This window comes from Canis lupus, chromosome 18 (genome assembly GCF_003254725.2).
Source record: "Canis lupus dingo isolate Sandy chromosome 18, ASM325472v2, whole genome shotgun sequence".
Lineage (NCBI taxonomy): Eukaryota > Metazoa > Chordata > Mammalia > Carnivora > Canidae > Canis > Canis lupus.
In genome coordinates this window covers 48,171,240-48,183,392 of record NC_064260.1, presented here as the reverse complement: position 1 = coordinate 48,183,392, position 12,153 = coordinate 48,171,240, and the positions used below count along the sequence as shown (strand labels likewise).

The following is a 12,153-nucleotide window of genomic DNA, read 5'->3' as shown; positions in this document are numbered from 1 at the left end:
ATCTCAGAAAAAAAAAAATCTCCTCCAAGTTTGAGCAGGATGGGTTTACGGAGGCCAAGAGAGAGAGCCAGGACCAGCTTTGGAGGAAAACTCCTAAAATCAGCTGAGTCTACAGCTGGTTTTGGGGAGGTGAACAGCACCCAATCCTTTGCTTTCCTGCCCTGACACCCCCAAAGATCCCCCTATCGACTCAGAGCTCCCCATCCTCCAGGGGGAGGCCTCCCCGGCTCCCCCACCGGCCCCCACAGCATGTTCACACCCTGGCGTCCCTCCTCCGGTCAGGAGAGCCTGCCCTGTTGCCGGAATGCCAGGCGGCCACCGCCCAGCAGCTGCCCACACACGCACACACCCGCACACCCGCACACCCGCACACCTGCACACCTAACCTGGGGGTAATCCACTTTCCCAGGTGATGAAGAAAATCCCAGGCTCGAAGCGGCATTGGGAAGAAGCACATCCCTGCGAGGCAGACCCACCTATACTGAGACCCACCTGTGGCTTTGGCCAAGTCACCTGACAACGGTCCGGCCAACACTTGTCACATGAGTCCACACCAGCGACAAATCAGGCAAGGATCCTGGGCCCTGAGACACAGCCAACATTTATTGAGCGCTACTGTGTGCTCGGGACCCGAGCTCAGCATTTTCCTTGCGTGGCCTCATTTAACCCCTGAACGGCCTGCGGTGCAGGTACCACCTGCCAGCTTGTTTATCTGTTGAGGAAACAGAGACCCCAAATGAAGAAACGAGTTATTCCTTTTCTTCTTGCTCTTCACCTGTCGCGGGACAGCCACCTGTGGGGCTTCTCTCCGTCACGGGGAGAGATGGGGACACAGCTCGTCACTTGCAGGGTTGGGGCAATGTCCAAGGAGGTGATCTGCGCTGAGCGCCTGGCACAGCGTGGGAAACAGAGGAGGCGCTGAGGGAATGGTGGTCTGAAGGGACTGTCCCCAGTGTGGACTGTAAAATGGGACCGCTCTCCTCCTGTGGCCCTGACTTTTCAGAGCCGAAGCCATGTGGATGAAGGGAGACAGGTCCCTGGGTGCGGACCTCCCCTTGAGCAGACAACCAGGCCAAGGTGGGCCCCGATGCGGAGGGTCTCCCAGGACCACGGCCAAGGCTGAGGCCAAGCCCGAGGGTCCCTTGGGATCCCAGGGAAGTGTCTGTGTGTTAATGATTAACCCACGATCGACACCTGGCTGCCAGCCCTCTTGCCCGCTGACTCATTTTGCAAACCCTGCTCACCCTTGGGAGTGGCTTCTGCCACCTTGCCTGAGATCCCAGCCCAGAGGGGCCATGCAGCCCTGGCGTCCCCACCCGCCGCCGGGATCGGCACCCATGAGAGGCGAGCACGTGGAGGGCGCTCAGATGGAGGAGACAGCGCTGGACCCTCTGCTGACAAGTAAGGAGTGGTGGGATTTGCAGGGGTGTCGAAGGGATGGGGGTCCGGGCACCCGGTCTGCGCTCCAAATCCCCATGCGTGTGGCTTCTGGGCAGTGCCCAAGCCAGCCAGCGAGGAAAGCACCCCCAGGACAGCAGGTCCGACCTAGGTAGGTGGGTAGGTGATGCAAGGTGCCCTCCGGAGGCAGACCCCTCCTGAGAGTAATAATGAGCACCCCAGTTTCTCCACTTGGGCACTGCTGACATTTGGGGCTGTATTGTTGCTCGTCGTGGGGGCTGTCCCGTGCACGGTGCGATGTTTGCCAGCATCCCTGGCCCCCACCCACCAGAGGCCAGTAGCACCCCACCCTTGCTTGTGACAACCCAGCTACGTCTCCAGACGCTGCCTTGCGTCCCCTGAGGGCAAGTCTCCCCGTCCCTTGGGAACCCCCGTACTGCCTGGACGGAGTGCTGAGTCAGGACGTCTAGTGAGGCCTTCAGGCTGTGATGTGCTGGAGCCTCAAGGGCCCCAAGACGGCGTCTCTGATGCCAAGGCTTTGGAGCCAGACCCCAACGTTCGACTGGACTCTCGTTCACCCACTGGGCCACCCAGAGGAAGCTGCCTCACCTTTCTGTGCCCTGGTACCCTCATTGGTAAAGTGGGACAAGTAACAGTGTCCAGCCCAAAGGACGGGTAGGGAAGCACCTAGTGGGGGTGTATGGAGGGCTCTCGGCTCGGGGTCTGGTTTCCATCCCACTTTATGCACAGCCAAGGCCGGCTAGAGGAAGCCACCCACCAGGGGCTCTGGCGGCTGGTAGGGGCAGGGCTGTGGGGGAGACTCCTCGCCCAACCCCTGAGCCACTCGCTGCCACCGCTGCCACCGCAGGAAGAGGGGACGTTGTGCGTTGTGCCCGGGCTGAGAATTAGGAGGCCAGCCCGCCCCTGCACCACAGGGAGTTTCCGTCCTGAGCAACAGCACTGAGCACTCCCCTCTGCCTCACGAGACAAGCAGGGACCCTCATGGGGGTCCTGGCCTCCTGGCCGGCTGGCCCAGACCCCAGACGCTCAGGGACGGTGAATAACTAGCTCCATGTTCCTAGATCATGCGCGTCCTGCCTGTGATTCCTAGAGGGAGCCTACGGGGGGTAGTGGAGCGGGGCCCTCTGAGGGCCTTCCTGGCAGCGGGGCCGGCTGGGGACGCTGGGGGCAGGGCAGAGGCCCTTTCTGGGGCAGAGTCGACCTCTTGACTCACAGGAATTCAGCCACCAAGTCTGACTTGGATCCGTCTGCCAGCCCCACCCTCTGTCCTCTGTTTAGTACATGAATGAATGAATGAATGAATGAATGAATGAATGAATGAATGACATCACTCCATCGGCAGTGAATGGGTGGGTGGGTGAATGAGGGACAAAGCTGAAAAGCGTCCCCTGGCTCCCGGAGGAAGCTCCAGGACAGGAACACAGGCGTCCTCCCCTGCGTGACAGGAGGGGGCCCCATGCCATGCTTCCCCTCAGGGGTCAGAGGTCAGAGCCCACTGGGGTCAGCCTTGGTCCAAGCCAGAACACCCCCAGGACTGACCCTCCATCTTCAGGGTCCCCTGGGGCTCCCTTCAGGAGGTAACCTCCAAGGGCAGAGGGGGACAGAGTGAGCATTTTGCAAAAGTGAGTAAATTAGCTGGAAAAGGACTAATTATTTTTGGTTTGTTCTCAAAGTGTCTGAGATTCAAGGCAGAGGGAGGAGGCATGTGAATTAGGCAATCAGATGTTTGCAGAAAAGTTCTCACTCAGCTACACGGTGTTGCCAAGTGTTTGAGATCCCCACGAGACCGGCCGAGGACCCATCTCCCGTGAGGCAGCCCTCGGGCGGCCAGGCCGGGGACACGGGGACAGTGCTTGTCACGGGGAGGCAGCCTCCCCGGAGGTCAGAGAACGGGCGGCTCCATGCACACAGAGGAGGAGGGTGGATTCCAGGAAGCACTGATTCTCAGGGCAAAGGCACGAATGCACGAGCCGTTTCACCAGGACGGTGAAGGCTGAAGGGGGGGGGACCAGAGAGGCTGCCCGGAGGAGGGGTCACGCTGGGGAAGGCCCGGGGCGCCGCTGGCTGCACCATGTACATCTGCAGGGGAGGAGCATGCAGACCTCTAGTTCAGCTCTGGGGGTTCAGACAGCAGCCTCCAGCTCTCCCGGGAGCACTCTTCAGGAGTGGGATTTCTGTCCAGCAGCTGCATAGTGAGCGATACTCCTCTGCTCACTGCACAGCCCGTGAGCTTCCATCCTGGCCCGAAGTGCCTCCCTGGCACGGCCCGGGGCTGTAATTTGAGGGATCCCCTGGGAAGACCCCTGCTTGCTGTTGGCAGCTGTACCCTTCACTAAACTCTAGGAACAGTCCCCTTGATTGTGACACTGACATCTGCAGTGGGGGAGCCGTTAGACAGACAAGGGTCAGTCACACTCTCGTGTAAATGAGGTTACACCACCCTTTGCTGGTGACTCCAGGATGAATGGAAACCAGCTCCTCTGCAGGATGTCGGACAGCTGTGGTACAGCAAGGGCTGTGGGTCCAGGGGGAGGGCCCCTGACCAGGGGTAGGGGTGCATAGCTGGCAGTGGGAGGCCACTCCCCTTCTCCAGCTGTTACCCTTTCAGGGTGTGTGGAGACTGCCTCCTAAGGTGGAGGCTGGGAAGGGGGTAGAGGGGCCGTGGGGTCTGTCCGGGGCAGGGGCTAGATCCCGGTGCTGGGTCTGCCTAGCTGGAGTGGCCTGGGACACATCAACCTTTCAACTCCGGCTTCCACTTCTGTAAAATGGGCATGTCCCCCCCACAGAGAACCGGAAGGACAGGTGCACATGCCGTGTCTTCCCGGTGAGGCTCATTGTCTGACGTCGGGCTGGGAAGGGTCTCTCTCTGGCTACAGCCCTATTTTGTCATCAGGGTGACATCCGACTCTCTACTGAGAAATTGTCTCTCTTGTAGCCAAGAGAAGTCCATGAAATGCCACCGCAGGCTCTCAGGACAAGGAGGAAGGGGCAGCTAGGAGTCTGGGGAGACCCAATGGCAAGGCGGTAGCCAGAATAAGCTGTGTCACCCCTCATCAATCAGAGGAGGGGTCCCCGACAGGAGGTTGCGGGGGCAGGGCTGCCATGGTCTCTGCCAACAGGAAATGCAGACAAATAGGAGCAGGGGTGCGGAGAGCCTGTGGGAGCTTCTATCTGCCGAGAGGAACCCAGCACAGGGGTGTCACACATCAAAAAGTGTGACGAGACACGATGGATCCACACACCCAACTGTCCCAGAGCCTCAGGGGAGCGATTTCTCTGAGTCAGATGGAGGAACCAGGTTCTGCACGCGGCGTCGGGGAAGATGGGGCAAACCTGGGCTGATGGCCACCATGGTGGTGGGTGGCGGGTGGCGAAGGCCTTCAAAGTGTCCCCAGCCCCATCGATTAGTCCTCCCGTGAACTTGCCGAGCCACGGTCTTGGCTGGCCCTTGAGAGGCAAGCGCTGTTTGCTCCGACAATTATTTCATGCAGGCTTGAAATGAAATGCTTATGTAAGAGGAGCTCTGCGACCTTGGGCAGATCACGCCCCCTCTCTGGGGCTCTTTCTTCATCTCTGTCGTGATGAGGGACTTGCACAAACAGCCACAGTGAAGGGAAAGCCTCTGTTGGTTCAGCAGCAAGGGACAGAAAAGTTATCTTTGAAAAGGTGAAAGTGATTTTCTCTCACATAAGACAAATCCAGAGGTAGGCATGTCAGGATCCCAGGACTGGTCGGGGGCTTCGTGAAGTTGTCAGAGACCCGGGGTCCTTCTCTCAGGCTGCTCTGCTGTGCTCAGCAAAGGCATCCACCTCGTGACCCAAGATGGTTGCATGAGCTCAAGCCATCAGAACGGCATTCCAGCACCGGAGAGAGGAAAGGCATAGAAAGGCACTCTTCTCCCCTGGAGGTTGTTCACATACTTTCATTTGTTCCCACTGGCCCGAGTCTAGTTCCCCGGCCACAATGAGCTGCAAAGGAAGCTGGAAACATGCAGTCTTTGTTCTGGGTGGTTACATGCCAGCTAAAAATTAGGTTTTTTTAAAGGAAAGGCAAAGAAGAAATACTGGGGGACAACTGGCAGTCTGTGGCACAGGTTCAGGAGGTTCCCCAGCCCTCGTCCCGCCAGGCTACCAACCGGGCAGGTGCAGGAGCACCGTGCCACTGTGGTCTAACACAGACAGAGAGAGCCACTGCACCCAGACTTCTCTGTTAGGTGTGTGCATGGTCATGTGGGTACAAATCTGGCGGCCCCCACAGAACGTGGGTGTCACCGCGGGTGCATTCGGTTACCCGGCAAGTGCCTCACGGACAGCTGAATGGCCTCCTCTCCTGGCGAGACCCTGCACGCACCCCCGTGAAGCCCACCCTCCCCGCCTGCAGAGTCTGTGAAACCCTGCGATTCCCATGACATGTGTCATTTTCCTGGAGCCGTAAAACAATTCCTGACCAACTGGCTCTCATCGCTTTCACACTGCATCCTGATAAGATATTTCTGTGCAAATATGCTGTATCAACATTTACCCGCAATTATGCCTCCAGGCACGGTTCATAAATCCAAGAGGATTCCCTACCCCTCACCGGCATCCCTGAGAGCGCTGTGCATGGTGCCGACGCAACAGCCGGCTGTCCTCAGGGCCTTTGCACGGCTGCCCCCTGGGCCCAGAACGTTCCTCCCCGGATGCCTGCACTACGCCCTGCCCTCCCTCCCTAGGCCTATGCACACACGTCCCTTCCTGACCTCTGTCTGTGGGAGCCCGCTCTGTGTCCTCGCAGGCTGCTTCGTTCTTCCTCAAAAATCCTTGCTCTCCAACACGGTATTGCCGCCTATCTTCTTCCTCCCGTGCAGGAATATCATTTCCACTGTGGCAAAGATTTTTACAAAGTCCTGCGCCCTCAGCGTCTGAACCGGTGCCAGGGCGGTGCTCAATAAATATTTATTGCCTGAAGTCTTCCATGTTTCTAAGTATTTTCTATTGGTCCTTAAAGACTCTCTTAAAGATGAAAAATACTTTTAATTCTCTGATCTAACAGCTCCAGGGAGATGTTCCCGAGGGGTGTAGGGCATCGGTGTGCGTGTTCTACTGGAGAGGCTGCTTTCTGGATTCCACCTCGTTCCAACAGGGTTTTAGGGTAGCTTGTCGAGATTTTTTTTTTAAGACTTACTTATTTACTTTAGGGGCTGGGGAGAAAGAAAGAGCATGGGAGAGCAGGGGTGGGTGGGCAGAAGGAGAGAGAGAATCCCAAGCAGATCCCACACTGAGCATGGAGCCCCATGTGGGGCTCAATCTCACGATGCTGAGATCATGACCTGAGCCGAAACCAAGAGTTGGACGCCCAACTGACTGAGCCATGCGGGTGTCCCCATAGCTTGCTAAGATATTTTAAATTCCACAAGAAGCGTAATAATTTGGGAGGTCATACAAACAATAAGGCACAGGAAAAAATAAGATTCTGGAAGTGGGGTGGCTGCAGGTAACACCCAGCGCCCACAGAATGGCTGCTGCGGGACAGACATGGAGGGTTTGACCTCATTGTGCTCACTGCCCTCTGGGACAACGTGGGGGTAGGTGCTACGTGGATCTCCATCCCACAAGAGGAGACAGAAAAGAGCAGTGGCCCAAGATCGCCGAGTGGGCAAAGGACAAGCGGGAGCGAGTCAGCAATTTCTCTTAGCAGGTGGACCCTCCACCCCCCATGCATTTGGCCAGGCACTGGATCAAAGAATGTAGGGCTCACCTGGGGGGCACGTCATCCTGACCACCTGCCCCAGGCACCACCCCAGAGTTGTCCCTGAGACTCCCGGCAGCCAATCCCAAGAGGGAAAGAAGAATTGCTATGTGTCATCCACAAAATGAGACCACACCAGTGGCTCAGAAGGAAGATGCCTGAGACCAGTGGGCTCCTGGGCCTGACGGCAGAGGTCGCTTTCCCTGAGTTGGGATCCCTGGCTGCAAGCAACAGAAATCCACTGTGGTTCCCCCTCTGGAAAAGAACGGGATGGATGGCCCTATGAGAGGCAGGAATGAAGGAAAGGCGAGCGTCCTCTCTCCTACTATCCCAAGATCTCAGCCGCTGCGCACGGCTGCCCTGCTGTCCTGAGACCATCCTCCCGCTGCCCTCCCTGGACCCGAGGCCCGGTGCTCAAGGGCCAAGCAGAATCACATGTCCTTGGCCCGACTGCCCGGGAGTCAGAGCTTCCCACCACCTCATGGAAGAGTAGGCTCTGCACCCACCAGGATCACACCCAGGGGGACCCCCAAGTGGGAAAAGGAGCTAGTCTTGAGGCAGCCCTCTTCCCAAAATGTCCAAAGCCCAGTCCTGAGGCCCCCTGGGAGCCGCGGGCTGTCTACCAGGGGGGGTAACTTGCATCGCAGAACGGTTCGCTCGAAACCTACTGGCTGGAGGAGCATAGTGGCCGATCAGTTTGTTTGTTTTAGTTTGTTCTCTGTTTAGTTTATCAATCTGTCCTCATGGATGAGTCCAAGCAGTGATCTGCTGTGCGGTGCTTGGAGCCTCCACCTTCCCCAGCTCTCTCACCCCCTGCTCTGCTCTGCGCCCCAGGAAGATGGCCTTTGTGGACTGTGCCTACTTGTCACTCTCTGGATTCCAACACCTGTGGCTATCAGAACAGAGGACTGGGGGGGGGGGGGGGTCTGTCCTCTGGTCTTCCCTGTAAGCAGGGGTCCCTGCCCCAAAGGCCACAGCCATCTCCTCCAGCCCAGCCTCCAGGGTCCTGGCCTGACTCCCCCTGTTACTAGCACAGGGCCGCCTTATCACCTCCTGCTGATCCTGCAGCCAGATCCAAGCCTCCATAAACTGTCCTTTCATTAAAACCAGTAGGGGGTGAATCATGCCCCCAAATTCCTGTGTTTGGGTCCTGACCCCCCAGCACCTGGATCAGAATGTGGCTGTGTCTGGAGCTGGGCCTTTACAGAGGTGATCAAGGTAACATGAGGTCTCTGGGGAGGCCCTGATCCCATGTGATCGGAGTCCTTATAAAGAGAGGGGAGGTCAGGACACAGACACACATGGAGGGATGACCCCGTGAGGACCCAGGGAGAGCACAGCGGTCCACACACAGGCAGAGAGGCCCCAGGGGGACCCCACCTGCTTGTGCCTGGACCTCAAGCTTCAGCCTCCAGGATGGGGGAACCATGAGTCTCAGCTCATGGAAGAGTGGGCTCTGCACTATGAGTCTCAGCTCTATGGAAGAGTGGGAGCCCTGCCTATGGTGTTTGCTAGAGCAGCCTGAGCAGACTCATACAAGCCCCTGTCCTGGGAGCCATCTGCTTGCTGCCAGGCCCCACGGCACTGACCACAGTAATCTCACAGCTCAAGATGGAAAGAGGCTGGGCCAGGTGCTCCCTGCGTGGGCCCACCTCATCCTCATCCCCGCCCCAGAGATGGGCGCTTCAGGGCTGCTGCCTCCCCCAGGCCGTGGATGAGACAGGGAGGCTGTGCTGGAGAAGGCCGCAGAGGTGCCATCGTGAACCGCCACACCCACTGTGCCAGCCAGCCCCATCTGCAGCCCACTCTCCCCTGCTTCTCCAGGTCTGAGCAGAGCCATCATCCAGAGCAAGAAGGCAGCCTCCCAGCTCACTCAAAATGCTATTAAATCCTTCGGGTTGAAGATCCAGGAGGGGGCTTGGGTGTCACCTGACCTGTCGAACTGACCCGGGCACAGGTGATGATGCCAGAGCCCTGCCTTGTGCACATGCCCCATGTGCCAAGACCACAGATGTAGTAAACATGCAGCAGAGGCCGAGCCGTGGCTGGGAGGAGCTTGTTGTGCAGGAGCCTCCCCATGCCCAGTTCTGAGGGCCCAGGCTTGTGCTAGCAGCAGGATGCCCACCCAATGGCAAGCAGGGGGTGGCAGAGTTACCGTTGCAGACTGGGATCTGCCACAGCCCTCCGGCCTGCACAGGACCAGCAGCAGGCCTGCCCACCGCCCCCAGCCCCCGGCCAGCACAGCCCCCAGGCCTCAGGCCAGGGTTGCCTGATTCTCTGAGCAGGAGACTTTTAAAGCAAATGCATCACAGGGGAAGCTGAAGGGTGACCTGGGGATATGCACTTACCCTCCGCTTTTCAGGGATGCTGGAAGCCGACTCCTCATCAGAAGAGTCCCCTGAGACGACGGTGGCTTTGTGTACGGCACTGCCCAGGGCACGGTGGGCACAATGTCCTCCCAGCACTGAGCCCTTTGGAGATAACTGAGCCAGACTTTAAGTTCTCAGATTCCCTCCGAATGTCTGGGAATGCCTTATCGCGAGTGCCAGGGAGAGGAGGCTTTGTCAACAGTCCTGTCTCAGAACGCTTGTCATTTGCTTTCTGTGGCCCAAGGAGGGAGGGAAGGTCGCCCAGGGAGGCTCAAAGAGCTCAGCTGAGGACACTGGGAGGGAGGGCCGGGCAGGCAGGTGTCCCCAAGGGCCGTGTGACCTGGTGTTCTCTTTCCCTGGGAATTCTGATCCCCCAACCACACCGCAGAAGAGAGTGAGGCCTGAGGACAAAACCACTCTCCCCAGCAAAAGACCCTGAGGGCCCTGGGGCCTGCCTGCCAGTTCTTTGGAGGGCCTGGCGCTCCAAGCCGTCTGATGGGCCGGGCCATCGGGCCGGGCAAGCACCCTGATCAGATGGCGACGTCTCAAGTTTTTGTTGGCAAAACACCTGAAAAACGCCCCAGCCTGGAGAAGCACAGGCTCCCCCAGTGACGGCAGCCTGCCTTCTTGACTGTTCTGGCTTCATGCTACCCCCAGGTGAAGAGGCATTTCGCCATCAACTCCTGAGTGGAAGCCTAATCATCTCCACCAAGGAAAGCCTGCTCACCTTTCGCCTTTTGGGGAGGGGGAGGAAGAGCCACCAGATGTGTTGAATTAGGGTCTTTGTATATAAATCTACCATCTTTGAACCGATTGAAAACATACCTGGAGCCCATAATCTCACCCCTGATTTATGGCCAAGAGCCTTGGCATCAGTGTTATTTACTCTGAAAGAAAAAAACAAAAAAACAAAAACCAGGCTGTGTATCCTTTGATGGGGCATCGAGCGTAAATATTTGCACCATTAATTAGAGTCTGTTTAATTCAAAAAATTCAAGCAATATGAGCAGCCTCTGAGGGTAAACAGGCCGCAGGATGTTAGTCATACCTGGAAGGCTGTGAGATGAGCGTCTCCCTGAGGCCCTCCGCCTACCTCATCCCGCAAACAAACAAACAGGCAGAAGGTTGAGGAGAGGCCACGGAGCCCCAGCCGGATTCTGGACACAGCACATCAAAAGGCCTAAATAGGATGCTTCCTCTGTTGTTTCCATAGCCTTCTTATTGTTCTGGTAACAACCTGTTGAGTGAAAACAGAAGGTTGGCATGGGGTGGTGGAAAGCATTCTGGAATCAACTAGAAAGTTCTAGAATCCAATGGACTGGATTTGACAGCAGCTGTGTGGACTCGGCGAGCAGTTCGCCCAACCCTGGTATCAGTTCCTCAGCTGTAAGCGGGGACAGGATCCCATGCCTCATATGGTTGAGGTCGTACAGATGACAAATAGAGCAGATGTGTGGGTCTGGCGTGGCTGTGGTGCCCAAGAGCTCTGTGCCCGCTGCTGCCCCCCTGCAGCTGGAAGAGAGCACAGCCAACAGGCTGGGTCCACGGTGGCAGCTCACAGAACCCCATCGTGCGCAGAAGCGGTGGCTGCTATTTCTGGCATCTCCCTGGATGCAGCATGCCACCACTGGTGTTCTGCAAACCTACTTTCCGCTCAAAGGGAACCAGTTTTAGGTGGCACGAGGACTTGGGCAGCAGGGCCATGCAGCACACGGTGCAGACACGGCTCAGGCTTCTCCTCTCTTGGTCTTTTGGAGTGTGCCAAAGAGGACGTCTCGGCTTGGTGCCAGGAGGCCTGTCACCTCCACCGGGGGCAGGGTGGGGGGCACCACTGGTGGGGTTTAGGGTCCCCAAAACATCCAGGTCCACCTGAACATCACTGCATTTCTATTATGCTTTACTGAAGTGCCACCTTCTGCTCACGGCCAATGCTTCATCCACAGGAGCGATACTGATGAGGCTTAGGATGGGAGGACATTCTGACACATGTGGCACAAATGGCTGAACCTTGAGGACATGCTGCCAAGTGAAGTCGGTCCATCACAAAAGGACAAAACCTGTGTGATTCTGCTCGTTGGAGGTCCCTAGGGTTGTCCCAGAGGCGCAGGGCAGATGGAGGGTGCTGGGCAGGAGGCGGTGGGGATGGGAAGAGTTGGTGTCTGATGGGCAGAGAGGTTCGGCTTGGGAGGATGGAAAGTTCTGGAGATAGACGGTGGTGATGGCCACACAACAGTGTGCACGCACTTAACGCCACTGAACTGCGCGCTCAAACACGGCCGATGGTAGATGTCATGTGTATTTGACTAGAATTAAAAAATAAAAGCAACAGTGAAAAGGTTGCTGAAATGTGAAATGTGAGCTGGGTTAAAGAGAAATAGGAAGGAAATCTCCGTCTAGGAGGATCACGGCTCGGGTTCATATCGGGACGTGGGTCGTGGACGGAGGAGGTCTGGGAACATGGGGTTTCCAGCCCAGAGCGCAGGGCTCAGCAGAGGCTGCAAGTCCCCGGTCCCCACTCACTACAGTGTGGCTTCTCCTCTCTGAGCGTCAGGCTCCTCATCTGTAAGGTGGGGATGCAGTGCCGAGGGCTGATATTTATTAAGTACTTGGAACAGGGCCTGGCACCCAGTAAGTGCTT

The 12,153-nt window shown here is 57.4% G+C and overlaps 1 long non-coding RNA gene across 4 annotated transcripts; it reads right to left on the bottom strand.

The window, feature by feature from the left end:
• Positions 1–516: 516 nt before the first annotated feature.
• Positions 517–10,766, bottom strand: LOC112663190 (uncharacterized). Of its 4 annotated transcripts, none has more exons than XR_003139049.3 (5): positions 10,564–10,766; positions 9,495–10,402; positions 6,158–6,598; positions 4,753–5,387; positions 517–712 (listed from the first exon to the last, which is right to left on the bottom strand). It is a non-coding gene; the product is annotated as an uncharacterized LOC112663190 (long non-coding RNA). The 4 variants fall into 4 exon arrangements; XR_003139047.3 differs by lacking the exon at positions 517–712 and having other exon boundaries at positions 719–5,387; positions 9,495–9,678; positions 10,341–10,402; XR_003139046.3 differs by lacking the exon at positions 517–712 and having other exon boundaries at positions 719–5,387.
• Between the last annotated feature and the right edge of the window lie 1,387 nt (positions 10,767–12,153).